This window comes from Panthera tigris, chromosome B4, assembly GCF_018350195.1.
Source record: "Panthera tigris isolate Pti1 chromosome B4, P.tigris_Pti1_mat1.1, whole genome shotgun sequence".
Classification (NCBI taxonomy): Eukaryota; Metazoa; Chordata; class Mammalia; order Carnivora; family Felidae; genus Panthera; species Panthera tigris.
This window is the reverse complement of record NC_056666.1, coordinates 7,497,838-7,519,762: the sequence shown is the minus strand read 5'-3', so window position 1 is coordinate 7,519,762 and position 21,925 is coordinate 7,497,838. Positions and strand designations below refer to the sequence as shown.

Genomic DNA, 21,925 nt, shown 5'->3' with positions numbered 1-21,925 from the left:
GACATACTAAACACTGAGCGAGAGCAGCATTTAAAAACTTGTATCTGACCATTCTTCCTTGATGCTTCTACCTGGACGTTATAATTGCTCGACGCGGTCAGAGGCAAGAATTTTACAGCAAACAGAGGCTTGAGTCAGGTGAGATGAAGCTGTTCATTCCCCTTGGAGAAGCCTCTGGCCCCCCGAAGCCCAGCCAGACTGCCCAGGAGAACTCGTGGCTCCCGGGATAGAAGGCAGCAGGACTGGAGGCGGAAATGGTTTGTGCTTCCTCCTTTGGTCTGATAGTTGGGAGTTAAGTGACAGATGACAAGCCAAATCCAAGAAGGTCCAGGAGCCACGCAACAGTGTTGGACTCATGAAGGGTTTGGAGGTTTGTTTTGTGTGTGTGTGTGTGTGTGTGTGTGTGTGTTGTTTTTGGTTTTTCTGTCTGCCATTCATGTTTCCCCAATCTATCAAGCAGGGGAGGAATAAAAACTCGACAGAGCGGAACTGTGGGGAGGAAGCCCTTTACCTAAGTCAACACCCATCCTCTGGCCTCTTTGTTTGCAGCTGGTTCAAGTTGAGAAGGTCGGCGCTTCATACGGCATCCCTGCGAAAGGGGCGTCTCACAGCCCCTTCACATCAGCATCTCTGCACTGCCAACTTACTTCTTGGCACCCTTGTTTGCACCCTCACACTCTTCTTGAAAACAAGAATACTACTTGGCATGACTTCAAACACACTGAGCAGCAGAACTCAACAACTGCCATCCTCCAGGCACACTTGAAAGAGGGAGAGTCACAGAAGAAGATGGACATCTGGTCTACTGGGAGTCTGCCTAGAACCACCCCAGACAACAGCAGCAGCCTCACAAAGACAGCTGCCGCCATGAGGGACCAGGAACTTGTCAGCTTTAACAGACCACATGTCACAGGAGTGAGCAAACGCAAACAAGAGTGGTAAAGGTCTGATTAAAAACTTACATAGAGAGAGGTCCAGAAGGCATTTACTTTGGCTGAAAAAATAAAACCAACTTTATGTTTTAAAACATTTGTTACATTTATTTATTTATTTTTGAGAGACAGAGACAGAGAGAGAGAGAGAGAACAAGTGCGGAAGGGGCAGAGAGAGAGAGGGAGAGAGAGAATCTCAAGTAGGCTCCATCCACACCATCAGAGCAGAGCCCCAGGCAGGGCTCAATCTCACAAACCGTGAGATCATGACCAGAGTCAAAGCCAAGAGTTGGATGCTTAACCAACTGAGCCACCCAGGTGCCCCTAAAACAAAACAAATTTTAAAAATATATACATGTAAACAGATACATAGAACCCTTTCTAGAATTCGACAATTACAAAAAAAATAACTGCAAGAAAAATTACTTGTTGATTTTTTAAAGTTATTGACAGCCAGCCCACTTCTAAGACTGCAAGAGTTTAACAGCAATAAAATAAATACTTCATGACCAGATGGGTTTCCTAGACCATCTGGAACTCAGAGATTTCAATGTTGCGAAGGCACGGCCTAGGAAGACTTCGTGGAGAAAGCTGGACTTGAGCGAGCTTTGAAAACTTGACAGCCAAAAATACACTTTTCGTTGTTGTTGGGTTTTTTGTTTTTTCGTTTGTTTAATTGATTGGAGTACTCTCAAAAGTCACCATCATTTCCGTCCTTCAACAGAGAGTCTGGCAAAGTGGTCTCGGATTTCCCATTCATGCCTCCGACTTCCCCCTTAACATAACACCTCCTCCGGCTGCACTCTTCTCAGTGGGCTGCCTGCCTGACTGCTCGGGGTTGTGTCGTTCTGCCTCACAGGATGCGTTTGCGTGGTTGATGCTCCTATCTGGTCAATTCTGAAGCCAACAGCCAGCCGCCTGCTTTGGCAAAATCACCCATCAGGCCGAAGGGGCGCGGCAGGTGGCCTTCACAATAATACCTTTAACTTCCATAACTTTCCCCTTACCAAAATTTTATATAATCTATAATATCCGGCTCATATACACAGAGAAGATGGAGACACTTTGACCCACATAAAGAATCAGATATGTCAACCTTGATCTGCAGCTGAGCCTCCCCCAAAGCCAGCCACAACCTCCAGACATCGATTACTCCTTGTTTAAGGCTGATAAGCATCATAATATTCTTGGTAACATATCAAAATGTGCTGACTAGAAAGCACGCCGCATTATGTCCTGGCGGGGCACTGGATGGGTGGTCCTACAGTCAACATTCTTACTCAACCACAGAGAGAAACTAAGGCACTTGGAGTCTGAGGAAGGGAATCTTCTTGAGAAGCCACTGAACACCACCTTCTACGGCACATAGGAGTTCTTTTCTCGGCATCCTAAGTGGCCTGACGGTCCAAGTAGAGCCTAATCTGGAAGCAGATGGTGCTAACATTTATGAGCTATTTCCATTATCAAGCTAATATTGGCCTCCCTGATATATTCTTATCCATCATAGTTTAAGCCTCTGGAAACACTCAGGACTCTGGGCACCAGGCGGAAGTCCTGGCAATTCAATCTCTACTCCGTCTATGGCTACACCTGCCATCAATACATGTCCACTGGGAACAAGGAGTTTCTTTGGATCCCAGTCCTACCGGGAACAAACTCTTGTTGAAACCTGTAAAGAATTACTGTTCAAAGTGAATCAGAGTTACTTACAACTTATAAGCAATATTTTGTTTAGCGATAAGAACAAAGTTGAGTGCGAGAACAGTGTTAAAAAAAAAAGCAGAAAAAATAGACTGATTACGTATAATCACATATGTTGAACTATTTCTAGCCTAGATATAATCTTAATATAATGAGTATTGTTAGGAGAGATAAAGATAACAATAATAACAATAATTTTATTTATAAACCATTTTCCAGCCAATGTGCTCGGGGCATCGCATGATCATATACAATGATTAAAACACTATTAAAAAACATCAAACGAATTAAAACACAAGCTATTCTTTAGATATAAAATGAAGTAACGCTAAGGAATAGGGGCTAGTATTAGAAATAAGGAAAAATGACACGAGGTAATAGGAAAATCACAGACTGGTTAGCATTCTGTCCACTCCAGTTACTCTGAAAAATAATCTTGTAAATCCTCCTTCTAATGTATTTGTATCCTAAGTGTCTACTTCCTCTTTAGTTCCCTCTTCCCGTATTAAAATTTCTCTCCTTTCTTAGATCCAGATCTAATTTTACGTCCCTTCAGTCCAATCCGCATGACAAACGGCTTTGTCGAAAAGAACCAACCCAATAAAAACAAAGCCAGTCATTAAAGCCATTTCTCTAAGGTTGGTGTTTTCTTGTGCTCACGATGTATTTTGGCTGTATAACCAATGACACTAAAAGAGGGAAAACCCGGTCAATGTCTGAGCATAAAGGCCATACAACTGTAATTTCCAATCTTTCCGCCATCGTGACACTCTCTCATTCTGAGTTTGGCAAGAACCACTGACTCCCTCCTCCCTTCAGAAAAGATAGGGATGGTGTGAAAAACACTGTTGGTTACCTACACCACAACCGTTTCCTCCCCCTCCCCCGCCTTTCTTCCTTGCTAACAGAACACTATTTTTGTTCACAGTACCGGGGGTCATATGTTTGTGGAAAATGGGCCCCTCCCCAACTCCGGGGAGAAAGTTAACCCAAGACATCAATGTCAAACGCACTCCCCTTTGCCAGCAACAGGCTTGGTGTCAGCCATGTCATGAAACTCCGGCCAAGAGACACAACACCAAGTCTGACAGGAGCTTTTCGGGAGAGGTCTTCCCCCCTGGCGTGCCTCAGGCTACGTGTAGATGGGATCCGTAGAACCACGGGGTCCCTATCCTGGGACCAGGAGATGCGGCACCCAAAGACGAAGTCGGCACACTGGGTTCAGTGGAATAAAAACGTGGAAAGACACTGGGTCCCCGAAGAATTTATCACCTAAACCATACCTTCACCGTAAATGGCATCTCTTCTCATATAAGATAGTTTCCTCCTTGTCCAAATCTGTTTAGCTGAGCATCTTTCATTCGCAGCTAAAAACCCTGTCGTCAACTCAAAAGGCATCTCCTTTAACAGAACTGAAATGAATTACATACTTTGGGGATTTGTATTTTGGGGAAACTCCTTCATACAACTGAGAACACTTGGAATCTTTTGAGTCAATTTGAGCAGCACTGAGGTAACATCTGAGTGCCTCGTATCTCCCAAGCATATGAATACGTACCTCACCTTTTCTTAATTCCTATAATTCCATGTAAGATTGCTATCTTTTAATGTTCATAATAATGTTTATTATAGGTAATATCCGAAGCTAGACTTTCGTTTTCTTAAGGAGTTAATCAAGTACTGGATTCTTGCTCCTGGCGACGCTCTCAGACTGAATACTGACTGCCTCGGGTTCCTACAGAATGTTCCGGGATTCATTTTGGAACCCTGGATGAAGTACTGTGCTGGTAACACAGTTTTTTTCTTGGTGGGGTCCTGTAGGCATCTCCACCCCAAATCCCGGCAACTCCGTCCTTACTCCCGCCAAAACCCTGGGAGATACCCTTCCCCTTCTCTCCCCCACCTCATGTAATTAGGCGAGAAACTGTGACTTAACCTTCCCAAGAAGCTTAGAATGTGATCTTTTCTCACCGCCTCCCGTGTGAACACCCCACATTCTGGCAAACAGCTAGAATGAGGCCGAGGAAGGTCTGCACGTGCAAAATTCAAAGAGGCACTCAGTCTCGGGGTCACTTACACGGCTCTCGGTGAGTCTCTCCTTAAGTACTTAACTAAGGGAGGCCATCTTGGGGCCTACCTTCTTCACCCTCGGCATGGCCTATCGTTGCAGTATCTCCAGAGCTCTTCCTGACACCAATCCTTGCCCCTCGACAGTCTATTCTCAACGCAGCAGCCAGAGGGATGCTTAATAAATGTGAAGCAAATCCTACCGAACCCCCCGGACCACGGGCCTTTTTGCAGATGCCAGAACACAACACACACACACTGCTACATTAGGACCTTTATTCTGGATACTGTTCCTCCCAGAACACTTCTCCCAAATACGTGCTTTGGGTATTTCCCTCACCTATTTCAACTCTCTGCTCGCGTTTCACCTTTGACCTCTAGCCTACCAGAACACCCCTGAGCCTTCCGTTGCCCTATCCAGCTTTTTGTTTTCCAGGGCGCTTGTCACTTCCTAGCTTGACTTTTTGTGTGTATACCTTAGCGTCCGCCTCCCCTCGCCGAATGGCAACTGTGAGGGCGCAGGAATTTTTTTGTGCTTTGTTCTCTGGTCCATCCCGGGCGCCTGGGAAAGGCTCTGAGCACACAGAAAGCGTTCCAATAAGTATCTGCTGAATGAGCTAACTAATGCAGCAGTCTAAGAAGTGACCAGTGGTGCTAGGACGTGAGGATGAAGCGGTGACTGAATCACAGTAGTGGCTCATAGGCCATCGTTTGAGTTTGGAGATTTATCCCAAGCACACAGTCATTGTGCTCGGTATCTTGAGTGGGTTTCAAACAGGAATGATGGAATCTGATTTATGGTGGGGGGGGGGTCAATTAGAGAGAGGTAGAGAGACAAAGTGTGTGTGTGCACAAGTCAAGGAGGGGCAGAGAGAGAGGGAGAGAGAGAGAGAGAGAGAGAGAGAGAGAATCCCGAGCAGGCTCCACACCGTCAGCACAGAGCCCAACGTGGGGCTCAATGTCATGAACTGTGAGATCACGACCCGAGCCGAAACCAACAGATGGACCCTTAACTGACTGAGCCCCACAGGAGCCCCAGTGTTTTAGAGTCATTTCCCTGTTACGTGGGAATGACTGAGACTGAAAAGTGGACAGAAGTGGGGGAAATGAATGCCTTAGTAAGGCAACATCTCATACACTCGGATTAGAGTGATAGAAGGAAAGTGTGGAAGAAATGGATGGACATTTTAAAACTTGGGCCAACACACTTGCTGGTAAATTGGAAGCAGGCATCGCCTTTAAAGACAGGACCGTTGATATGGTAAAAAAAAAAAAAAAATGGTAGCAGGTCCACTGAAGGAAAGGGGTAGAGACGTTTTCAGGGAAGGTGGAACCGAGAAGATACATTTTCTAAATGCTAATTTTGAGACGCCTATTAGCTACCCAAGGAGAACCATCAGAAAGTGGCTGAAGAAGCCTGGTGGATGGAGGAGAGGCCAAAGCTGGTGATGAAGGGATGAAGTCATCGGCATCTGGAAGCTGGGCGCCTGGGTGACATCACCTAAGAAAGTTGGCTCGCAAGGAAGAGAGCACAGGAGTGAAGGTATGAAATGGAAATGACATCTGGAAGACTGCCCTCGTGGAGGTTTTCTGCTCCTCGAAATCCTTGGATTTCACCTACTTTCAGAAATCTGTGTTTCTAGAGCCCCCTTCTGTGTATTTGCAGTCATTTCTAATTTCCTTCCTCGACCGTTATTTCCTCCAACGCATTCACTAATCCTCAGACTTGGCTTTCGAGACCTAGAACCATCTTCAAAAGTCTTTCAACTCCGTCAGTGTGTCAGTTAATTCATTATGACATATATGTTAAAACAATTACGTAAATTAAATAGGATTTAGTTCCTAAACTCAAAGTTGCTTCTTTATCTCCTCTTCTCCCTGACTGAAGACAATGGTATTTGTGCAACTGAGAGACAAGGAAAAACATCAGTCATTAGCGCTCCTCAAAAATATGCCAGGCGCCTGATATTTGGCCGGCACTGTATTTTAGCCTCACATCACCAAGGTGGCCCAAAATCCTATTCCTAGAACAACCTAGAGGGCTTTGGTGGCCTTCGGGGTAGTTTGTGTCAAACTAAGAGAGGGAAGATGGGGGTGGAGAAGAAGGTTAATCATTCCAGGGGGAAGAGAGAACTGTTGACTGGATATCCCTGGAGACTTCTTTCTGATGACGTGACCTATCTGCCTGAGGCCACTGGTCCTCGACTGGACATGGAGATTATGGTTGGAAACTGAATCATAGGCTAAGAAATTACATTTCACCTTATGTATTCGTTGAACTTACCACACATGGCAAGCCACTGTCAGGATAAGCCTGGAACTCTGCTCAGAACAAAGTTCTCAACCCCTGAGCTCAAACACTGTATCCTCCCTTCTGGTGACAAACCTACAGTGGCTGTCCCTGGGCTCTTGTCCAGCAGCGCAGCTCGCGCAGCTAATGCTAGGTCATCCGCTTCTAAAGGGTCTTCCCACTGTTTGTTTTCTCTTGCTCTTATCACAAAGGTGGATGGTACTAGATATGTTTCTTTTTAGCCAGAATGAGGTAAGCAGAGGTCAACCCCGTGTCAACCAGAGATGTAGAAAAGCAGATATAGTTACAGTGCAAACCGGCCGGCCTAAAGTAAAACAAAAGAATTCTTTCAGTGACACTTCAAAACCAATTGAAACCATAGTGATGATCTGGGGGACGCTTTGTGGAGAGAAGTCAAGCCCAAGCCTTCACGCTCAAGGGCCCTTTGTGCTGAGCTGACAGAGGGAGGCAGATGTCTCAGGCGACTGCTTCGGTTTCCGCGATCTCAAACCCAGCGCTGGGTGCACCTTGGTCCCCTCTTCAGCGGGGGACTGCACGTGAGAGAGGTTGGACACTGACGGTGTCCAGCCTTTAATCCTTTCATGCTGAATCTATTCTGCTCCCGAAGTAGGAGAAGGCAGCACGCTTCCTCCGGCCACTGTTTCCTCCAGGCAAAGGGGAGATACAGGACGTCGGGGTCCCCACTATGCGTTGATCTCCACCATAGTGCCTTTCTTTACATCATCACTGCCTTTCTAGGGTTTGCACATAGAAGGAATTCAATGGATATGTCAGGAATAAATTCCCTGACTTTTTTTTTTTTCTTTTTTAAGTAGGCTGCACACCCAGCTCAGAGCTTAAACTCACAACCCTGAGATCATGATTTGAGCAGAGACCAAGAGTCGGATGCTCAACCGAGCCACCCAGGCGTCCCCAACCGCCTGTCTTTTAAATCTCAGTATCTCCGGGCACCTGGGCAGCTCAGTCGATTAAGCGTCCAACTTCGGCTCAGGCTATGATCTCAAGGCTTGTGTGCTCGAGCCCCATGTCGGGCTCTGTGCTGACAGCCTCCATCTACCATCTAAAAGGCTCCTAGACCAAAAAGAATCTCTCATTTTGTTCTCATTCTGCTTTCCACACGATTTAAGTTGGGCTAAAGCTACGGTCACTAACTCTTCTCCTGTTTCTGTTGTGTTTTGTTTTGTTTTGTTCCATTTTCCCACAAGCCCCAAGTCCTTCTAATTATCCTTTTCCCCGCTCAGGCCCCCATCATGCTCTTTTCCTCCAATGCCCACCCGCCCTCGTCCCCCCAGGGTGATTCTTCCTCCTCTGTCATGTATTTTATTTTGCTATCACCCTCACTGCCTGTCATCAAGCCACTGCTTCTTTGTCTTAGCAAGGTGACCCCTGAAGAAATCAAATCATCCATCAGCCTTTGAGTCATAACATGATAAAAGAAAAAAAGTGCTAGATGAGGTACTCTAAGAAACAACGTAACACGACTATGGTTCAAGGGCTGTTTCCAGGCCGTCTCAAGTTTGTACTGGTCTACGACATTCTACCACCAAAAGCACTCACTTCCTATGCTCTAAGAATCTAACGAACTCACTATCGACAGACTGACTTACAGCCCCACTGGATGCAATCAATATAATTTGTTCTTTACTTCGTGATTACAAGTAACGGATGGAAATATATAAATAAAAATTATGATCAACTGAATTACTTTATAAATACACTTCACAAACCTCGAGGAATTTTGGATATTTTACCATTTGAACTGAGAAGTTCCAGTCCAATAGGTAGATGCTGGGTCCGAGACAGTAGATGCAAAAGTAGACATGATTGTTTATGATTGTATCGTGATTGTTGTTTTCACCCGAGACTCCTGTTTGTCTTTCTAATTTGTCCTTAAGTGAAATCAGGTTTAAGACAAAAGCCCCAGTCTGATAAGTTACCTGCAAACTCAGCCCATTGGCTGGCATATAAAAGACACCCAATAAATGTTGACTAGATGAATAAATCCCAACATCTCGTTATTTTTGAGAAGATTAAATGAACTGAGATATACGAAAGCGCTTTGAGACACCTGGGTGGCTCAGTCAGTTAAACATCTGACTCTTGATTTCAGCTCAGGCCACGATCTCACAGTTCATGGGACCAAGCCCCACATTGGGCTGTGCTGACAGTGCAGAGCCTGCTTGGGATTCTGTCCCTCCCTTCTCCACCTGCCTCTCCCCTTCTTGGGCTCTCTCACTCTCTGTCTTCCTCTCTCTCGCGCACGCGCACGCACAAAATAAATAAACGTTAAAAAATTTTAAAAAGAAACGTACAAACACCTTGTAGACTATAAAACAGTATGCAAACGGTTCTTATTAGGGCACACTGAGTACTCCTTCAACATGCTGACTAATCACATAAGGAACTAAGTAAGATTCAAATCAAAAGTACTACAGAAGTTCAACAGAGGCAAACACTGATCAAAATTAAGATTAAAACATGGATTCGTTCATATAAAAGACTCACATGCTAGAACAAAGCTTTCCACCCTACACTATCTGTTCAACCACCACCGCATTCAATGACACATATTTTAGATTTTTGTTGCAATAGCATTGCGCTTCAAATACCAATGTTTATACAGATAGAATGAAAGGCTTAGCTACTCTGGACCAAAAAAATCAGTCACGCGGCGGTTCCAATAACCGAGAGGCTTCTATCTCCCTCATGTGACAGCCCGGCGCCCGGGTAGGTGAACTCGCGGCCCCTCGCGGCCTCGCGGCCCCTCGCGGCCCCAGGTTCCTTCCCCGTTGTTTCTCTGCCCTGCTGGAGGGGAGTGTCTTCATTTGAGTGGTCAAAGCTGGTCATGAGCTAATCAGTGCTGTAGTTCAAAGGGAAAAGAGTAGAAAGAGCACACATTCTAAGGCTTAGGTCTCAGAGCTGTGTACTTCCCATTATATTCCACCGGGAGGAACTCAGATGGCCGTCAATGGCACCTGGGCAACGTGGTTGCATATGAGGCGGCCACATTCCCAGACGCAGTTCTACAGCCCAACAGATTTTGGTGGAATATTAGCCACCAAGCTAGAAGGCTTTGTGAAGGATATAGGACGTGAAGTGAGCAATGAGGGTTATCTAAGATAAGAGCAGAAAGTCTACAAAGAGCCATAATTACAAACTGTAAATTCCTAGGTCCCGCCTTTGCTGTCACCCAGGATCCCATTTCTTAACCTTAATCCACGCGTTCTTTTTAAATAAATTCTCGAGAAAGAATAATAGAACATCGTCCCCCAAGAGTCATACGGTAGGCTTTTAAAAATAATGTTTAAAACCTTTATAATAATGTTTAAAATAATAATGGGCACAGCAACACAGCCTCCACTCAAAATAATCAAGGATATAAGAACAAAACTTAGCAAAATTTAGAGTGTTCGTAGAGATAAACATTCATTGCCAGAAATGGATCGGCAATAGTTTTTCACCGCAACCATTTCTGAACGAGGCTCTCTACATAGCCAATGGTTTAGATGACAAAATCACAGGAGTAAAATTAATAATCATCACCACCACCATTATCATCATCATCAACAAAGTGAATTTTAAAAATTCTTTAAATTACACCCAGTGCTGGGAGTGACACAGTGACAGCACTAGACACTCTGTGATGAGAGAATGTGATGAGCTAGCTATGAAAGACAGTTTGGAATTTTCCAGATGAATAAGAGGAAAAAGGTCTTCTAAAGAAGAAGAAAAGGAGAATCTCCATGCACCAATGACTGTTTTTATTATTCTCAAGTTTTTAAATTTGTTTAATGTTTGTTTTTAAGTTTATTTAATGTTTGTTAATGTTTGTGGCCACCCAGGGGCCACAAAAATCAAAATAAATCTTAAATTCTTTAAATGTTTAAATATTAAGGAGTCGGGATGGCCGGTTAAAACACCAAAGGAAGGAGTTATCTAAAATGTTATCGTTTATTCATTGATACAAAAGTGTTAACTCAGCACCTACTATGGGGCCCAATTCCTATACTCCAAAAGCTTTAGTCCACAATCTGGATCAGCTGCTCTTTCAAGACATGTAGGTATCCTGAGCACATGATCTCATTTAGGAGATTTTTGTTCTTTCTTAGTATCTTTCATACCATAGGAGTCACGGGAGTCATTTCCTAAGTCAGATGAGAATTTCAAGACAGATAGGCAGTTAAATTCAACCCCTGAACTGAAATTCTACTTCTCCACTGGTGACTGGTTGAACACTCCTATTGGGAGAAGAACTGGACACGTAGTAATGGGCTCTCGGAGTACAGGAGAAATCTTCTGAATGCAATTATGAGCAAACTTATGGAACTGCATGACCAGGGATAAAGGAAAATCAGGCCAGGACCCAGGGAAAGTCATGCCAGGAAGCCTGAAGGAAATAAAGCATGCCCCCACTTGTATCTCTTCTGTTCCATCCTGGCCTGTGTTTTACAAGCATCGGTGTGAACATGGGCCAAGTGAGTAGGAGATCCTGTATTGCCCCAGGTTGGTCAGAGGTTAAAGCGTACCGTCATCAGTGGCGTGAATACAGTAGAAACGGGTCAGACGCTACAACAAAGAGGATCAGGACAAAATCAACGCCTCTGGACCACCGTTTGCAAGACTTCTCTCATTCCACAGGTATTCATTCATCCATTCCTTTTATTCACTAATTTCTTCATTCATTCTTCAACAACGATTCAACAATTATTTTATGTTATTCTACACTAAAACTTTTTTTTGGGGGGGGATATGACAAAAATTCACGTATTTTTCTAATTAGAATAACTTGCCTGTTTTTAATGTGTATTTTGAGAGAGAGAGAGAGAGAGAGAGAGAGAGAGAGAGAGTGCAAGTAGGGGAGGGGCAGAGAGGGAGAGAGAGAATCCCAAGCAGGCTCCACATTGTCAGCGCAGAGCCTGACGCGGGGCTTGATCCCACGAACCCTGAGATCGTGACCTGAACTGAGATCAAGAGTCAGACGCTTAACCGACTGAGCCACCCAGGGGCCCTGAGAATAACTTTAATATCTTAGAAAGCGTTGGCTTAAAAAAAAATGTTAGCAGTGACTAGACTTTGTGAGTTATCGCTTTGCAATATATACAAATATCCAATCATGGGGCGCCTGGGTGGCTCAGTCGGTTGGGCGTCCGACTTCGGCTCAGGTCATGATCTCGCGGTCCGTGAGTTCGAGCCCCGCGTCGGGCTCTGTGCTGCCAGCTCGGAGCCTGGAGCCTGCTTCAGATCCTGTGTCTCCCTCTCTTTCTGCCCCTCCCCTGCTCATGTTCTGTCTCTCTCTGTCTCAAAAATAAATAAAAACATTAAAAAAATTAAAAACAAAACAAAACAAATATCCAATCATTACGTTGTACGCCTGAAACTAAGACGATGTGATATGTCTGTATCTCAATTAAAAACAAGAGAAAACAGTTGGGTAAATCCTCCATCCAGCAAATGTCCACGTACTTCCAGCACAGCTGTCTCATCCCCTTAGAACCATCTCGCATAGAAGACCTGTTCTACCCAGATTTTAGACCCGGGAAATGACATATTCAACTCAATAAGCACTGTTAGAGCAGAGGTAAGAAATCCCCCCTCTTCTTGCGTGAGAAAACAAACACCTGCAGGCATTCACCTCTTGGGACCATCGGGGCTGAGGTGTCCCTCCCACAGAATCTGCCAAAACCCACCAACAATGGCTCCAGGAGGCCTGTTTTGGCCTCGGGATTCTGTTGCTAAACTCAGCCTCCCCTGAAGGAACACACAGTCTTCATTTACATGAGGCTTTGCCTGGCACTTATCTGCGGGACTGCAGGACAAATAAAACATCACAGGGGCAGAGAAGGGGGGGGAAACAAAGCTCGTGGTTATATTATCTCCCAAGATTTGGCCCCGTTTTGATAAAAGACGGCACCCTCCCGCCCTGTCCCCTGCGGCCACACACAAACTTGTGTTCTGCTCTAGCGCCGGGATCCGGGGTTAGATCTGGGTTTTAGACGGAAGATCTAAACTGATGGCTTTCGGGGCTGCCTGACTGGCTCAGCCGGTAAAGCATGCGACTCTTGATCTTGGGGTTACGAGTTCGAACCCCATGCTGGGCGAACAGCTTACTTAAACAAATAAATAAATGAACTGATAGCATTTGGCTGTGTCTGCCTTTAGGGCAGCTTAGAAAAAGTACCTGGTGGGTTGTTAAATAGTTGGCATTTTTATTACCAACTGTGCTGTTGACTAGGGAGGGAATAATTACTACAGTTACTTCGGAGCATAAATTGTTAAAAATCACCCAGCTGGTTAGTGGCAGCTATCATGGTTAGGGGTGGGGTTTTGAGCTCCAAATTAATACATGCCATTCTGCAAATTAAAAATCACCTCGGGGAGCGGCCTGGGTGGCTCGGTCGGTGAAGCAGGCGACTTTGGCTCAGGTCATGATCTCACGGTTCGTGGGTTCGAGCCCCACATTGGGCTCTGCGCTCAGCGCAGATCCTTCGGATCCTTAGGATCCTGTCTCTCTCTCTCTATCCCTCCCTCGCTTGCACTCGCTCTCTAAAAATAAATGAACACTTTAAAAAACTCACCTCAGGGAAAATGGTGGGTACTTAACGAACGGTAACAATTCCTGAAGACAGAGGCATAACCTTTGCATCAAGTCATACAGCACCAGAATCCTTGTTCTAGAAGAGAGCCCAGAAATAATCCATGCCAAGCCCTCGGATTCTAAATAAGCAAAACTAAGCTCAGAAGGGAAATAAGTGCCTGAGGCTACACAGCTGGAGAGTTGCAGGGCCGGCTTTGCTGGCCCTTGGTGGGTGGGGGGCGGTGGTATGAGTGACCGTGGCCTTGATTTAAGATCAGGATGTGATCCTAATATATTCAAGTGGACGTGTATAGAGAGACAATGGAGTGCGATATTTGGATTAAGATTAGGACTGTCCCAGAAAGTCTAGGTCCCCAAACGGGAGCATACACTTTGCTCTGTGGTGACTCAGAGGCGAGCCTGGGACAGAGGTCCCCTTTGGGACGCTCCTTCCCGGGGACACACATGATGGCATTCGTGCCCAGTCCCTCTCTGCAGCTCACCCTGACCCTACGCTTGCTGTTCGGCCACACACCTTGGTTCAGGGCTCACAGCCCTTGTCCTAAACCTTTGCAGATAAAGAAGATTCCTAACTTCAGATCGTTTCTGGAATTGCTTTCTGCTTCAGCCCACCGCCCCCAAGAAACTGGATTTGAAAACTAAGACCCAGCAGGAAGGCATCACCGTGCTTCTGCAGCTCTATACTGTGTCTGTCACATCAGATTGCTTGACCCGTAGGGAACAATGATTTCCTTCTTGTAACAACTATGATGCTTGGTCACGTTTTCACCTGGTCAGTGCACAGGATTAACAAAGAGGTCCACATATCCAGTTAGCTCTCTAGGCTATCTAAATAACCGTGTGTCTTCCAGAAGGCCGCCTCATTTCTATCGTTTACATTTTTATTTCCAAAGCGTTAGACTTGATCAGATCGATGTGCAAAGACTGGGGAAGAATCAGCTCTCCACTTTAGGCGTTATGTGGCCTATAATACGCTGATCATTTTACAAAGAAGAGGAAAAAGGTTCAAACATTTTGGATCAATTAACAGCTCGCATCACCGGGTGGCCTTCCACACACGTTCCCTCGTGTTTCTCCAGTTGACATACATTTTTGGGCAAATTGTGGAATTTATCTCTTGCACATCTGTAGCATCAGTTCCATGGAGGGTTAACACAAACTGCTGTAATGATTGGGAAGGGGGCGGTTTAAAAATCACACCAGCTTGGGGCCCCTGGGTGGCTCAGTTGGTTAAGCATCGGACTCTTGATTTTGGCTCAGGTCATGAGCTCGTGGTCATGCGATGGAGCCCAGAGTCAGGTTCTGCGCTGGGCGTGGGGCCTGCTTAAGGCCTCACTCTCTCTCTCTCTCTCCCTCTCCCTCTGCCCCTCCCTTGCACTCTCTGTCAAAAAAAAAAAAAAATTAAAATCACACCGGCTTAACATTTCTCTGAGTGTGTTCCAAGGAACGTTCAAGAAGAGGAAAGAGAGTTTACAGAGACAAATAAATTGAGTAAACATGGGCTCAAACTAAATATTTTGCTTAACTATTCTTCTCAGAGCCTTTATTATGCTAATGTCATTATGAATCATCAAGATGTGGCTCCAAATACACCATTTCCCTACCTGAGCTGCCATGGCTTCCTTTTCCAGAGTATCTGATGGGACCAGTGCCCTTCAGACTAATATTGATGATCGCAATGTTGACCATGTTTGAGGCCATTTTGCTAAGCTTTTCACCCCACACCTCATTTAACCGTTCCAGGGACCTGGGTCCTACGTATCCCCATTTGGCAGAAGAGGAAACGGGCTCAGAGAAGTTAAATCGCCAGTTCAAAGTCACACAGCTGGCAAGTTGTGGAACCAGAATTGAAGGCGTTCTGACTCCAGAATTTATACTCTTGATTACTCTATTACATATCTGTCTGCATGACTCATGCCCAGAAGACAATTCCTGCCCCCGTCAACTCTTGAGGAGTTTGGAGAACAATTGTTTTGAGAGAGGAAGACAGGATAAAAGATGGAAACTAAGAGAAGGGGACAGGGAGGCGTCATTTGGCCCAGATTAGAACAAGCTCATTAGACAGGTCATCACTGCTTTTTTGAAGGAGTAAACGTTCCCTCTCCTTGCACGGGACAGTTCGTTCCCTGTTGGCAGGATAAGAAAGAGAACAGGTTCCGTTTTTGACAGGCATATACAAAATTAATCTTCTCCCAACAGGATGTAAAGGAAGGTAAGAGGCTTGTTTTATTCTGTGCAAATAGTTCACACTGCAAAGGTGACCAGACTGACATCCCAGCCACAAAACTGGTCCAGACCACAGGTGGCCAAGGGAAACTGATGTAGTTCGAAAGGTAGATTCCAAGTGAAAGTAAAAATTTGAAAAATACAGTAGAGAGGGGAAAGGTAACGTCACACAGAAAAAAGAATGTCATTTTTTTGAAAAAGTTAACTTCAAATGAAGCAAAAGTTTTTTCTAGGACCCTATTCCTGTAAGGCCAGCGTCTCCACTACTAACCCATAAATGAACCTGCCGACAAAATGGAAAAAAAAAAAAAAAAAAACCCTGCCTAGTGCAATTTAATTGCGTTTCCTGGAGGGACAAGCTGAAACCAGCCAACTTTTCCATACTCCAAGAAGGAATTTGAAATCTCGCATGCCCAGTGGAAAAAAAAAAAAAAAAAAGAGGGAGCAGTCTTCTGCATTTTAATATCACTGGGGTTTCTTTAAAGCTTTTGGAAGTTTCCTCAGGAGGCCAGGAGCATTCAGAAATTTAAAAATACGGAGTACTTCCCCTGTTAACTTCTTTTTTCACCTTGTTTAAATGAATTCTGTTGCTCACCAAAAGTTCAGAATCCCCGGCACAGAAAATAAATTGAGTTCGGATATTCTTTAAAGGACAGGGCAGGGATGGACAAGGAAAGAGGGAACCACCCGAGCCGAAAGCCCAAGGAATCCCTAAGGACCAACTCCATCCCACACCCCGCATCTTTCCACTTCCCAACGCCCACCCCTCTCCGGCCTTTTGATGGAGTGCACGTGCCCTCCTGGATGGCCAAGGAAAGCCCAGCTGCCTGCGGCTCCAGAAGGTCTAACTGGGCAGTCCACATATAGGCACTATAGTGTCTCTAAAAGGCTTTGAGCTCCTTGCAAGGTGTCAAGGAATCAAAATAAGAAACACTATTATCATTGAAGCTCTTCTAATCCAGCAGGCTTCAGCGGAGCTTAGAGATGCCACTGTTCTCTCTTCAAGTCTTTTTCTCCCGAACTTTTAAAGGTTGGCATGACTGATTCATCTAACACGGCCAACAAAATGGAAAAGAAAAGCTTCGCGCAAATCCCTCCGTGTTTCTGCACAGGAGGTTATGCAGGGCAAAGAATACAACCTACTTCCTGTCCTCCCGATAGCTCAGGGCCCTGTCTGGTTATGTGGCTGTAACTTATCCTCACTCATACAAAAATTATTCATTTTCCACTCTGAGTCAGAACCCTTTCGGTCTCCCGTCGTACTCACAAAAATGCATCCACTCAAAGCCATTTTATGTTCGGGATGTTTTTCCCTTGAGCGTATGTTTTGTCTCCTTTTCTCTGTGTTCCTTCAGAAATGATGGCTTCGCCTGTGTCTTCCGGATTGGTGTGGATTTGTGTACCGTTCCATTAGAAATGTGGGTTTCCCCCTTGTGCAGATCAGGTACGTTGCGTCCCCAATTAATTATAAGCTCCCTGGAAGCAGGGGTTCACTTGGCACTTCCTATCGATCTGGACTTCGGTTCGTCATCTGCATTTGTCTATTTTATTGACAAATAAATAGCCTCATTGTCAAGGGAGCAGGAGGGGACCATGAGATTTCAAGTCCCAAGAGCATCTCGTGTCAGCCCTAGGGTTCCACTGGGCACTAGGAAGAGACGGGTTTGCCGTTCACATTTACCTCTCCCTGCGTTGCAAATTCACACATTTTAGACGGGAGGCGAATACTGCTCCAAGATAGTTTCACAACTTAAGGATGTGGAAAATACCCACATCCTATTGCAAACACACCAAATGAACTCCTCAGCTGAGTTAACCATTCAACGACAACAAAACAACCAACAAGAAGTCAAAGCAGAAGGGAATATGCTGAAATATGTACTAAAACATTTCAAAGGAATGAACACACACCATCCTTCGAGACAAAGACATGGCCGTTCACATCCCCGGTTGTGACCCCCGGGGCACGGGTCTCTATTCTCTCTGGTAACAGCCGTGACCACTATTAGATCATGTGTGTACTCTGCACCCTTCAACCAGACCTAGAATCCTACCAGCTCCATGTAGTACGGAAGAATGGCGATATTAATTGATCTCATCCCACAGTTGACCTTCAACAGAAAGAAAAAAGTAATCATTACAACTCCCCCCCCAGCCAAGGGCACTTAGTATTCGGCATGCTTCCAGTGTTTTTAGGGCCCTCTCTCCAGCACAAAGTCTCTGAAGCCCAGACTGGTAGATTGAGACCAACTCACCCACCATTTCCCAGCCCCAGGGAACGGGCCCTCCCACATTACTCCTTTAATCTTTTCCTTTTGCAAGAACGAGCTCAAGTACTGGGGAGGCCTTCTCCAGTCACCCCACAGGGACCGCTTCCTTCTCGGAGCATCTCTAGAAGTCATCCCTCCTTGGGCACCGAGACAGATGACTTCTCTCCACCTTGGGATGCCATTTCTTCATCCAAACACTGGGCCCTGAAATGCCTAACAGGTACCAGGTGCTGGGAGGAGCTGGGAAGCCAAGGTTGCATAAACACAGACCCTGTCTTTGAGTGGTCCAGAGGCTGTGGGGGTAAACAGCTTGGCTCCTCAGAGTCTGAAAACTCCTCGGGGCCAGGAGTCTTTGTGTCTTCATTTCGTTCTCCCCACCCCCCTCAGCAGCTAGCGTGCTGCCTTTCCCAGGGGAGCTAGCACTCAGCCAAAATAAGGGGCGATGGAGACACGCAACCAGAAAATCCAAAGGGGACTTTCCCAAACACTGAGGCATAAAAGCGCGCCCACTTTGTGCTCCAAAATTATAATGCGTACCAAGATTTCACCCCCTGAACAAGGTGATACAGGCCAATTCCTTTAGGCCTTTCTAAGTACCTTTCACCTGCTCTGTAATTAAGGAATCTTGGAGGGGATTGGAAGGGGCATGTGGGGTGGGGGCTGACGGTGCATTTACATAACAAAATATGTTTAGAGCAGGAGATTCCAGTCGCTCAAAATTCAAAAGAAACAAAAACAAATTTGCAAGGATGAGGGGCAGATTTTCACTCCTCTTAGGCTCCAGCAAATAGCTCAGTCATTCAGAATGTCCTCAGAGGGTCCTTTTTTTCCACCCGAGGGTTCAGTGGCTAAGCAGGTTATTTACTCCTAACCAGAGGCCTAAAGGAGCACAAAAGAGCGAAGTTGGTCACTGCCCCCGAGACTATGGAGCAAAAGCCACACATTATCCTGAGGAGACTGGATGGCTCAGCAGCCCTATAATTCATTCAGGGACCACTGGAATTTACCTCCTCCACAGTCCCAGACAAAGGAGTTCCAGCCACAGCCAAGTGACCCCCCCCATGCCTAGGTCTGCAAACCCCCCCTTCCCCAACCCTTCCCCCACCAAGCCCTTCCACGCATTCCTGCCCCGTTGGACACCTACAGTAGCAAAGCAAGGGACCCAAGTCCACATTTTTTTTTTAACCAATTTTAATTGCCTCCAAAGCACATTTCTATCACACAGTCTCAATAAGGTAAAAGGAATGAGAACATAAGGTCCAGCACGGATGGGAGCAGACCAGACAAGTTCAGAAAAAGACAGATCAGGGCGATATCATCTCGGTTCCGAATTAATGGCATAAATGCCTTGTTGAGAGTCAACGTGTGTTCATCAGGTGTGGTACGGAGCAAACGATAAATAAATGAAGTACCTGGTCTCTGTTTTTGTTGAGTTTACTGATGAGAGTGAGTCAGGCCCGGCTCAGAGGCAGCACGCAGCTTCCCGGTATGAAATCGGAGACATTGATCTATTCTGCGGCCACACATCGTGCGGGTCTTTGGTTCCACCATCTATTTCCAGGTCAACGCGGGGAGAAAAAAGGAAACAGCAGAAAATAGCATCCATAAGCAATCATTTTCAAGTCGGAGTTTTACGGGCAGTTAAACGTAAAAACGCGCACAAATTAGGGAGACTCGTAGAGCCAAGAAGGACCCGTGTTTCGGTGCCACGCTGTGCTGTGCTAGCCGTGTGTCCGAGCGAACGATCTCGGTGTTCTAAACCTGGGTCTCCAACTTCGTGAGGAGTTCATACGGGCGATGGATATGATTAAATAGTGTATGTTCAATAACAGGATGCATATAAAGGGCTTAGCAGAGCGCCTGGTATTTAATTAGCACTCGGGAGGTGGAGAGTGGAAGACATGGTCAGTCGCCTCCCTGTCTGTCTCCCTCCTCTCCCCCACAACTTCCTCTCTCCTCCCACCTCCTGTCTCTCTCTGTCTCCCCCATCTCTCTCGCTTGTCTCTGTTCTTCCCACGTAAACACACACACACACACACACACACACACACGTTCCGAACCTGGACGGACCTGCTAGGGAAAGACAGCTGAGTAGGTGTGGGCATTCCTGAACCCCATTCCTAGGCTGATCACAAGTGAGTCCTGGAGGAAAGGGGTTATATCAGGACAAAGTTGAGAAAGTGAATTCGGCCTGGAGCGGACTCCAGAGTCCCAGAGATGACCGGACCTTCATTCCACGCAGACAGAGTAATGCAGGATGACTGCTCAGTCCGAATCATTCCCCTTACGTACCCTCTAGACACCGAGGAACCCAGGGCTGGATGCCGCTCTTAAGGGATTTTGCAGAACACAACAGAGAGCCCTGCTCACATCTCTACTCGGTGCACAAGAGGGAGACTGGGTTAATTTTCTCACATCTCTTATCTCGTCTCCACTCCATTTCCGTGTAACCGTAAATCTGCACAGGACAGAGGACACCGCCGACTCCTTCAGCAAAATCGCTTGCCTACTTGTTGCCTGTCTTCCATTGCCATGATGGCGCGGAAGATACAAGGACTGCCCAGTGGGCTCACGGATCGAGCAGCCTGACAGATAGTTCTCATCGGTCAAGACAAACTCGGGTCAGGGTGTGTGGAGAGAGAGAACACAGACGAGGGACAGGCGGGTCAGGGACAACTTCCTAGAGACAGTGCCTCCTGAGGTGGATTTTAAGGATGACTAGGGGTTACTCACGTGGGGCTACCAGGGGGAGACACTCTGGAAGGCCAGAGACGAGAGGAGTTTGGAATGAGAGCACCACGTCACTCACAGAGTGCGGGAGAGTTGGGGTGCTCAAAGGGGAGAACAAGGCCGGGCCGCTCAGGAAGGACCCGTTAGAGGCTAGAGTAGCCCCAGAAAATGGTAAGACTTTACACGGTGGGACAACGTAATCAAATTTCAGTTTCAGGAACGACACTCTGACCACAGCGTGACTGGAGGCAAGGGCTGGGAAGTGCGGGGTGAAGTTGAAATACGTGCAGGAAGAGGTCTCGTGCCCACTCAAAAATTGTAACATACACCATGATTTTAGTCCCCTGAATGAGAATAACACAGGTCAATTCCGTTAGGCGTTTTCTCAGTAGTTCAGGAAGTTTTGAGGGGACTGGAATTGTCAGGACTGGCTGACTGAAGGAATGTGGACAATAAAGGAGAAGTTAAGAATGACTCCCAGAGTTCTGCCTGGCAGGTGGCCGGATCACATTGCCATTCACCAAGGAACAAATGGAAAGACGAGGACTTCAGTCTGACCGCCTCAATTGTCCCAGAGCATACAGTTGGCTGGGTCTCAGGAGAGGGCTCTAGGGTAGAAATAGGCAGCTGGGGGCCCCTGGGTGGCTCAGTTAAGCGTCCGACTTTGGCTCAGGGGCCATGATACTGCAGTTTGTGAGTTCGAGCCCCGCTTCGGGCTCTGTGCTTATGGCTCAGAGCCTGGAGCCTGCTTCGGATTCTGTGTCTCCCTGCCTCTCTCTGCCCCTCCCCCACTTGCTCTCTCTCTCAAAAATAAACAAACATTTAAAAACTTAAAAAAAAAAATAGGCAGCTGGATGCATCTACTCCTTGTGAAAGCTCACCTGGGAAGTACGTACCGTAAGAAGAGACCACGCCGTGGTCCCCACACAACACCAACTCGTGGGGATGGCAAGTCGAAAGCAACTAGAGAGGAAACCAAGAGGAAGCATACAGAGATGAGAGGAAAAGGTCCCAAGGAAAACAGTGTCAAACACAAGAAGGAAGTCAAGTAACGGTGGAAAGAGCCCCCTGGATTTAGTGCCTCAAGGAGGCA

At 46.2% G+C, this 21,925-nt stretch overlaps 1 long non-coding RNA gene across 1 annotated transcript; it reads left to right on the top strand.

The window, feature by feature from the left end:
• Window positions 1-15,463: 15,463 nt before the first annotated feature.
• Window positions 15,464-18,342, top strand: LOC122240213. Its single transcript, XR_006219596.1, has 3 exons — window positions 15,464-15,818; window positions 17,188-17,276; window positions 18,155-18,342. It is a non-coding gene; the product is annotated as an uncharacterized LOC122240213 (long non-coding RNA).
• Window positions 18,343-21,925: the final 3,583 nt, after the last annotated feature.